Below are 8,426 nucleotides of genomic sequence, written 5' to 3' on the forward strand. Positions count from 1 at the left end.
GTGTAAGAGTCATCTTTTAGAGTTACCTGATGTAAAATTTGAATTTGTTTCCAAATTTCAGCCAAATCTTTATTAATCCTTCCACTCTGATCTATATAAGAACAACAACTAGTGTTAGTGATGGTACACATGCCCCCTTGTGCAGCTAGTAGAAAATGGAGAGCAATTCTGTTTTGCAGAGCCACACAAGACAAACCCTTAACTTCTTGTAAGGCCATGATTGCATCTGAAGTTTTATTCTCAATATGTTCAAAAATGGCAAAAATGTTAACAATTCCTTTCTCCAATTCAATTACTCCTAAAGAAGGAATAAGAGCCCTAATTGCACTGTGGAAAACTGTGGGATGCTCAACGAGGAGCTTGTTGGATCTTTTCATCCTCCTTACATAAGTTCTCATCCACTGTCCTGGGTTGCAGTGTATTCTATTACCATCCTCATGAGCTGTTGAAATCAGGTGGGGCAGTGTTTCCTTGCCTCCTCCCTCTGGACTACTGTTAATGAGCCCATCAATGCCTTGCCTCATGACTCATCATCCCATTGTGAGATGCTCCACCCAGAAGGAGGAACCAAGCATTCCATCCTAGATATAATCTGAGATTCTGAACACCACAGACAACCCTTTCCACTGGATTCCCAGAGGACAGGAGCTACATAGCCACCAGTGGACCTTCCGAGGAACAGCAGACCCTTCTACAGGATCACTGCTTTAACAGAACCACATCTACCACTTCAGGAGGACTGCAGCCACCATTTTATCGGACTGCTACTGCCACCCTGACTAACAGGGTGTCAGGTCGTATCCTGACTCTGTCAGTTTAAACCAGTGTTTTCTGCCTTTATGTTGTTTTTAATTTCCTTATTAAATCGTTATTCTGACTTGGTGCCTCCCACTGGTTTGTTTTCAAACTAGTACATCCACCCACTTTGTTCCTCAATGTGATCAAATATTGTTATGTTGGGAATTAAAGCCCTGAGGGCACAGGCACAATCTTGATCAAAGGGCATAATTTTCCAGGCCTCATTTTTACATATCCAATACCATCCTGATCCCTGTGGGAGAACCATTCTCCATGGTGTCTGTGCTCATGCTATTATGGATTTGAAGTTTGCCTTTTCTTCAGAATTGGTTTCATGACAATACGGAGGGAGAATGACCCTTCCTGTGACATTAATAACAAAGCAGGGAACCTTACAATTTTCTTGATCAGGAATCAGGCCACTTCGGGTTATAGGCAGGTAAGCCTTAGTGACTTGTTCCCACTTCTCGTGATGGTTCATCTTATTCATTAAAACACCAATTAATGGCCAGTGGCTATTCCCTTCAGTTGTTTGCATTTGAGTACAAATCCAACAGTTGTTTGTATGAAGAGCTTTGGATACCTTTTGGACTATAGTCACACTCAAATTTTGTGTCCATACCTGAGTCATGGTTACCAACTGTGGGGCTGTTAAAGGGTGAGTGGGTCTTGCTGACCACCTCTTGGCTCTCCAGCTCACGGATCACCTTGTGGATGGGGATCACGGCATCTTGATTCACCCAATACTGCCAGCAATGCACTGTTGAGGTGGCGATCGGTACTCGTTGTTCTTCCATCAGGCGTCCTACTGCAGAAGGATTTTCTGACAGTCCAGGCAAGGTATTCAATTGCCTAATGCCCTCTGCCTCCACAGCAGCTATTCCAAACGCCCACCTGAATCCTTTTGGGTCTTTGAAATAACCGCACTGAAAGAAATATATCCCCAGAATACACGGGGCCTCTGGACCAGTCACAATAGGGTGTTTCTGCCACTCCTTCACAGTCAAGCTCACCTCAGCTTCCATCAGGGTCAACTACTGTGATCCCCCTCTCACCCCAACAATAGAAACAGGTTCTGCCCCCACATGTCCCAATGGCATTAAAGTACACTGTGCACCAGTGTCAACCAAAGCTTCGTATTTCTGTGGTTCTGATGTGCCAGGCCACCGGATTCACACAGTCCAAAAAACTTGATTTTCCCCAGCGTCTACCTGGCTAGAAGCAGAGCCGCTGTAGTCCTGGCTACTGTTCCCTCCCTGGGTGTACATCCTGGAGGTCTCTTCAAGGGGATCAGACATGTCATCCTCCTTTCTGTTATACCTAGCAGCTTGGCCACAGGAAGCTCAGGCTACATTCATTTTGGTGGAACTCCCTCAGCTAGTGTTTTCCTCCTTGAGTTGACGCAACTGTGCTTCCAGGGTGGAAGTGGGCTTTCTATCCCACCTGCTCATATCTTCCCCATGCTCACATAGGAAGAACCACAGGTCAACTCACAGGGTGTACCCCCTTTCCCTAGCTGGGGGACGTCGGGCTCTGACATTTGGTCCTCTGGTTCACACTGGTGCCACATAGGAACTGCTCTCCCTCATCTCCTCCCTCATCTCCTCTTTGAGACTCTTAACCACAACAGAGAAGTGAGCCTGCATCAGGCCATGGACCATGCTCTCATAATTCCTGAGTTTGCTGGCTATGGAACCCATTGTCTCTGGGTTGTCCTCAACAGTCATTGTTGCCATGAGGCTGGAGTATTGGGATGGCCCTAGGTGTGCCAGGCTCCACAACATTTTCTCTGTGCACCTGACCTTGTCAGGGTAGTTATCGTGTTGTCTGTCCCAAAAACTATCTCTAATACTGCCATTTCTCTCATGTGTTGGATCCCTTCCTCAATGGTCTTCCAGGGCATTCTCTGATAGTGCTCCTGCAGGCTGTGTCTGCAAACAAACCTGTCTCTTACACTCATTAAAAGCCGCTCCCAGAGAGGAAGGGGCCCTGGGTGAGCAAAGGTGAACAAGGCCCTTATTCTATAAGACTTTTCTTATATGCTACAGCAGGGCGACTATCAAATTTTTCAAGAAAAGACAACAAAATATTTTCTTTACAATGGCCACCCAGAATAGTCATTTTCTCCCAAAATTGCCACAGAGGGAATTAAGAATGTCCTCAGAGGCAATTTGTAGCAAAGTTTCCAAAAGTTCCTACAGAAGGAACTACAATCTCCCAAAGTTTTCAAAAGTTATCACACAAAATTCGCTCAGAGGGAATACTGTGGCAAATATTTCTAAAAGTTAACACAACATCCTCACAGAGTAAGGCTGTGGCAAACTTTCTAAAAGTTCCTACAGAAGGAGCTGCACAAAATTACCACAAAGAAAAACGTACTATTGTCAAAGGCACTTTGGGTCAGAGAAGAGTATTCCACTTCTGACACCAATTTACTGTTAGGATCCCAATATTAAGAAATGTCTCTGAACAAATTAAGGTGCAAATGAAACTATCTGCCAAAGTCAATAGTACAGATTTTATTTAACAGTAAATATGAGGTAGAGAGAAATTGAAAAAGGAAAGAGGGGGGAGGGAAAAAGAAAGGGAGTGACAGAGAGATTAAGTAAAGATATCACCACCACATGAAATCCTGTGACATCGCACTGATCCTTCTTTACCCTGGTCTGCTCGGTGGCTGGGTGTCGCAGTTGAGAAGGACATGACACTCACGAATCACGCACACCAGCTCCATTCAGAAGGCAAAAAGCATCTTTAATTATACAAAGCCTCTTTTATACAGTTTCTTGGCACTTGTGCTGTGTCCCCATTGGCTTCTACGTTAACACCCTACAAAACTACTGGTTACTTACAACTAACACCAATCTAAAACAATCTAAAGCAAATATCAGCCTCCCTAGACCATCTGTGCTTTCTACATCTGTTGTTTTGGATTCTTACTTCTGTTCATGTTAAAATTTCACATGGGTACAAACCAAATACTCAAGGGTACAACGTGATTGCGTCCAAGTCAAGCTCTGTGAAACTTCCAGAGCAGCTTGTCGGTTTCCAGTCCTAACAAGGTTTCTATATCCAGTGTGAAAAAGGAGGTTCACTCTTAGTAAAATTTTAAGGAAAGTTTAATAAAAGGGACAATTAGGAGACAATAGCAAAAAGGGTATTATGGCCAGGTGCTTTGGCAGAAATCCAAAAGCACACCTCTACATCCAAAAGATCGTCTTTAAAAGTACATCTCTTATTGCATATTCATTACAATCATACATAATTCATAAATTCTTTGGAATTTCTGTGTATCATCCCATCAGCCTTATCTTCCTTCTTGGCTCCATTCAGTCTCTGCTCCCTCCATAAATTCTTCTCTCTGGTTTTGGTTCTTCTTCTCCTCTGATAAGATACTCCAGGAATGTGAAGGTTTTCTCTGCCTATCTTTTCTAAATTGACTACATAAACAATAGACATTCTATATCATGTATTACATTACAGAACCTAGGTAAAGTTTTCCTAACATTAAGGAACATAAAAAACCCAACATCACAATACATTCATAACAATTATGTAACATGAGAAAAGCCAACATCACAATGCCATTTTAACACCAGTACTCGAATGGATTACCCAAGAACTGTTATTCTTTTTTCACCCTTTCCTCTCGATGCCCTCGAGCCCTACATTGAGTGCCAAACACCGTCCTGGTTTAAAAGACAGATGTCTGCCAAGGAAGGCGGGAACCTTCCTGGAATGGAAAAGATGATCCCGTCCCTCCAAATTATTATAACTTTGAAATTACAGGGCTTTCAGGCAAAGATATGGGAAAAGGAATAACAGTTCTTTACGAGAATATATCTATCTATCTATCTAGACAGACAAACAACAACAGCAGAGACAGCAGCTGGTCTCGGAAACACTCCGGACAGCAAGCTAAAATGTAGCAGTATCCCCGGAGCAGTGAGCAGGAACAGCAGAGACAGGCAGACCCGGGGCAGCAAGCTAAAGTATAGCAATACCCCCAGAGCAGCCAAATGCCTTTTGTAACACACATGACTGTTCTCCTCGACCACCAAGCAGAAAAAAGGGGCCTGAAGCCAGCCCCTCACCCCTCAGATAGGAGTCCTGGAGTCTGTCCCCAAATACCTCTCGCGGTATTTATGGTATTTACGTCGCAACTCCTGATCCCCCTCCCCCAGGCATGACTCCCAAATTCTCGTTTCCCCTGGCCGAGTCATTACCATGGTATCTGAGAGTTCTTGGCCATGTCTTTTGTTTCTTAATCACTGTCCATTTTCCATTTCCATGGCAACAAATGGGAAGAAAATTCCTTGAAGAAATCTAACCCCCAACACAGCCATTCACTTTACAACTATAAAAGCCTCAGCAAACTTTCACAAAGCAGAAAACTTCTATACATTTTCCTGGAAATATATGGAGTTTGTCCCATGAGTGGGGACACCTATTTCACGGTTACATCCCAGGGATTAAATGAACATTATCCGCATTTTGGTGCTAAGTTACATTTGACTCCTAATCAATACTATTTCTTTTTCTAGCTTCAAGATAGGTACCTTGATATCATGCACTGTTTTATGTTATGCTACAATCTACTAGTAGTTCTTTAGTTTTATACTGTGTAGTAACTAATTCTGCTAAGATCTTTTATCTGTTATCTTTTGTCTCTTCATTTGTCTTATAAGTAATTCATTTTTATACAAATATATACGATTTGCCATCATTAGAACTAGCAGGACAAAATTATTCCATTATACCTCTATAACTTCCTTAAATTTAAACTGTTGACATATTCTGAGCCAAAGGAAGGATTTACCTTCATTTAAACCCCTTTCTGAGAAGGAGTTTAAATACACAAAGGAGTTCTTTTTGCCCCTCAGACTCAGCAGCAGAGCTTCTTTAATAAACTTTGTCTGAAGCTCCCACTCTCCCCATGTCACCTCCACAGGCTGCAGGTGGATATTTGTTACATTGTTAACCCCCATGGGCTACAGGGGGACAGCTGCTTCACCATGGTCTGCACCATGGGCTGCAGGGGAATCTCAGCCCCAGCACCTGGAACACCTCCTCCCTCTTCTTCACTGACCTTGGCATCTGCAAAGTTGTTTTTCTCAAGTATTCTTGCCCCTTTCTTCTGGCTGCTGTTGTGCAGCAGTTTTTGCCCTTCTTAAATATGTTATCACAGAGGTGCTATTACAACTGCTGATTGACTCAGCTTTGGTCAGTGTCTTGGAGCTGGCTGGAACTAACTCCATCTGACGTGGGGAAAGCTTCTGGCATCTTCTCACAGAATCCACCCCTGTAGCCCCTCTGGCTACCAAAACCTTGACATACAAACCTAATACAGCAGATGTCAGTCCTTTGAGGCTATGACTGATCATTAGAGATGTTCCATGAAAATTTACCTGCTGTTATAAATAAAGTATGTAATTCGTGCTATTATGTATAAAGCTGGAATGTAATCAGACCATGTAGAGACCTAGTTTCAAAATCCTGGCTGAGAGAAAAATTTCACAACACCAAAAGTAGTTCTCTCACAATAAGTGAGGATTTCACCTAGGTGGGGTTGGATCTTATCACCGGGACATCTGCACCACGATGACTTGATCACCACACTCTGATATCTACATCGCATCTGATAAGGAATCAGACATTCCGGGAACTAAAAATAACTGTTCCAGGAACCAGAGATGGCCCATCCATCAGCAGAAATGGCCCACTCATCACCCAGGATGGACAATTCATCAGATCCAGGAAAGGCTTTGTGCAGCCCAACTCTGGGACAAGAAAACTTCATGAATACGAGAAGAATAGAATTAATTCGGACTCTACCCAAAAACTATAAGAAGGAACCAGCCGAAGCAGCATTTGTGAACTTGGGAGGTCTGGTGCGATAGAGATCAGATCTATGCGTGTTCACCCAGCTCCGACCCCGGGCTCGGGGCTGCTTTTCTCGATCATGGCTTTTGAAACCGATATTTCGGTCGCATAATAAATGTCATTTCTTTATAAATTTTGATTGGGCAATTCTGTTTATCTGACTGCCATGCCCAAAAGTGTTTTCAGAGGCAGTGTTTTCTAGGGTAGAAAACACCACTTTCTTGTTTGCAGATGCAAACATGAAAGAAATGAGAGAGTTTTGTCTTTACAAACAAACAGTGGGTCTGCTAATAGGTAAAGATAGATACTGAGAGACGAAAGAAGCAATGGAAAGAACCATAAATTCCATAGGAAAAGAAAAAGGGGGGGCAAGTATACATTAGAAGGGGATCTGTATGAAGCGATTCGGGAAGTCTGTACCTCTCAAGTACCTCAGCCAATGGGGAAAGAGAGAGGGAAATGCAGCTGGGAAATTAGGATAAAAAGGAAGCTGCTTCCTCTAACAATTTGAGAGACCCCAGGGGAATGACCCATGGCCTCTCCCTTTATTAGAATAAAGTAACAGGACTCCTCTGTCTCCTTTTTGGACATAAACCTCTGGTGTTTGTGGATTAATTTTCCTGACACATGCATAACTGTTTTTTTTTTGTTATACCTACCATTACCTGTGCTCAGAAAGTTCAGAGTGGCCTGTGATTTGCTTTCTGCAATCTTCTTTCCAAAAACCCAGTGCACGTCCAGTCACCTAAAATAGAATTATCTTCTGTAGATTTGTACAAGGAGCATCTATTCCAAATTACGTTGCTGTGCTACTGTGCTACTAGACACCTAGTAATGTACTGATAATATTTTTTTCATTGATTATCAATTTTCTTTCTTTGTTGTTGATGTTCTTGGGTTTCTTTGGGTTGGGTGCTGTTAAATGTCAAACAGCATGGGCAGGTACTGTGCCATCATGCTAGAAATATATCACTCAATGAAAACTCTGTTTACAGGTATATCCCGCAGTGCATAAATTGAATAAACTTATATAGTTCTATGTTGATATTGGATTGTTCTAATGGCTTAAGCACAATGTTCTAGAGTGCCAAACTGATTGTTTTCTAGAAGAGTAAGAATATTACATAAAGACTTAGTTTTTAAACCAAATAATTCTGTTGTCTGTAAGACCTGCTAATTTGCATTCATTATATAAATTAATTGTTCATAATGAAATCCCTCATTAACGGTTTCACTATATAAAAATTATTTTTCTTCACAAAATCTACTTACGGCTGACAAGCATATAATTATTTAGGCCATCCAATTTGGTTTTTATTAAGCATTGACATAGCATTTGTGTTCTTTCTGTTCTTGTGAATTTTTCCAATTCCAGTTTTTCGAACCTTAATGTCAATCGGCATTACCAGTGCAGCCAGTACCTATGCCATCTCTTTCAAGACGCTTGTATACAAGTTATCTGGCTTTGCTGATGCAAAAGTTTACAATGAATAGCTGCTGTCTAACATCTTCTTAAGTTATTGTTGGAATGGAAACAATTGCACCATCATAAGAATGTTATTTGCTTTTTCACAGACAAATGTGTGCATTAAACTTCTGCTTTTCTCTGTTACTGTCAGCAATCCTAGAATTTCTGTCTAACAATTCTAGGGACTCATTGTCCTGGGTTGCAGTGTATTCTATTACCATCCTCATGAGCTGAGGAAATCAGGTGGGGCAGTGTTTCCTTGCCTCCTCCCCCCAGA

The sequence above is a fragment of the Aphelocoma coerulescens genome (genome assembly GCF_041296385.1).
Source record: "Aphelocoma coerulescens isolate FSJ_1873_10779 chromosome W unlocalized genomic scaffold, UR_Acoe_1.0 ChrW_unloc_scaf_1, whole genome shotgun sequence".
NCBI classification, from domain to species: domain Eukaryota; kingdom Metazoa; phylum Chordata; class Aves; order Passeriformes; family Corvidae; genus Aphelocoma; species Aphelocoma coerulescens.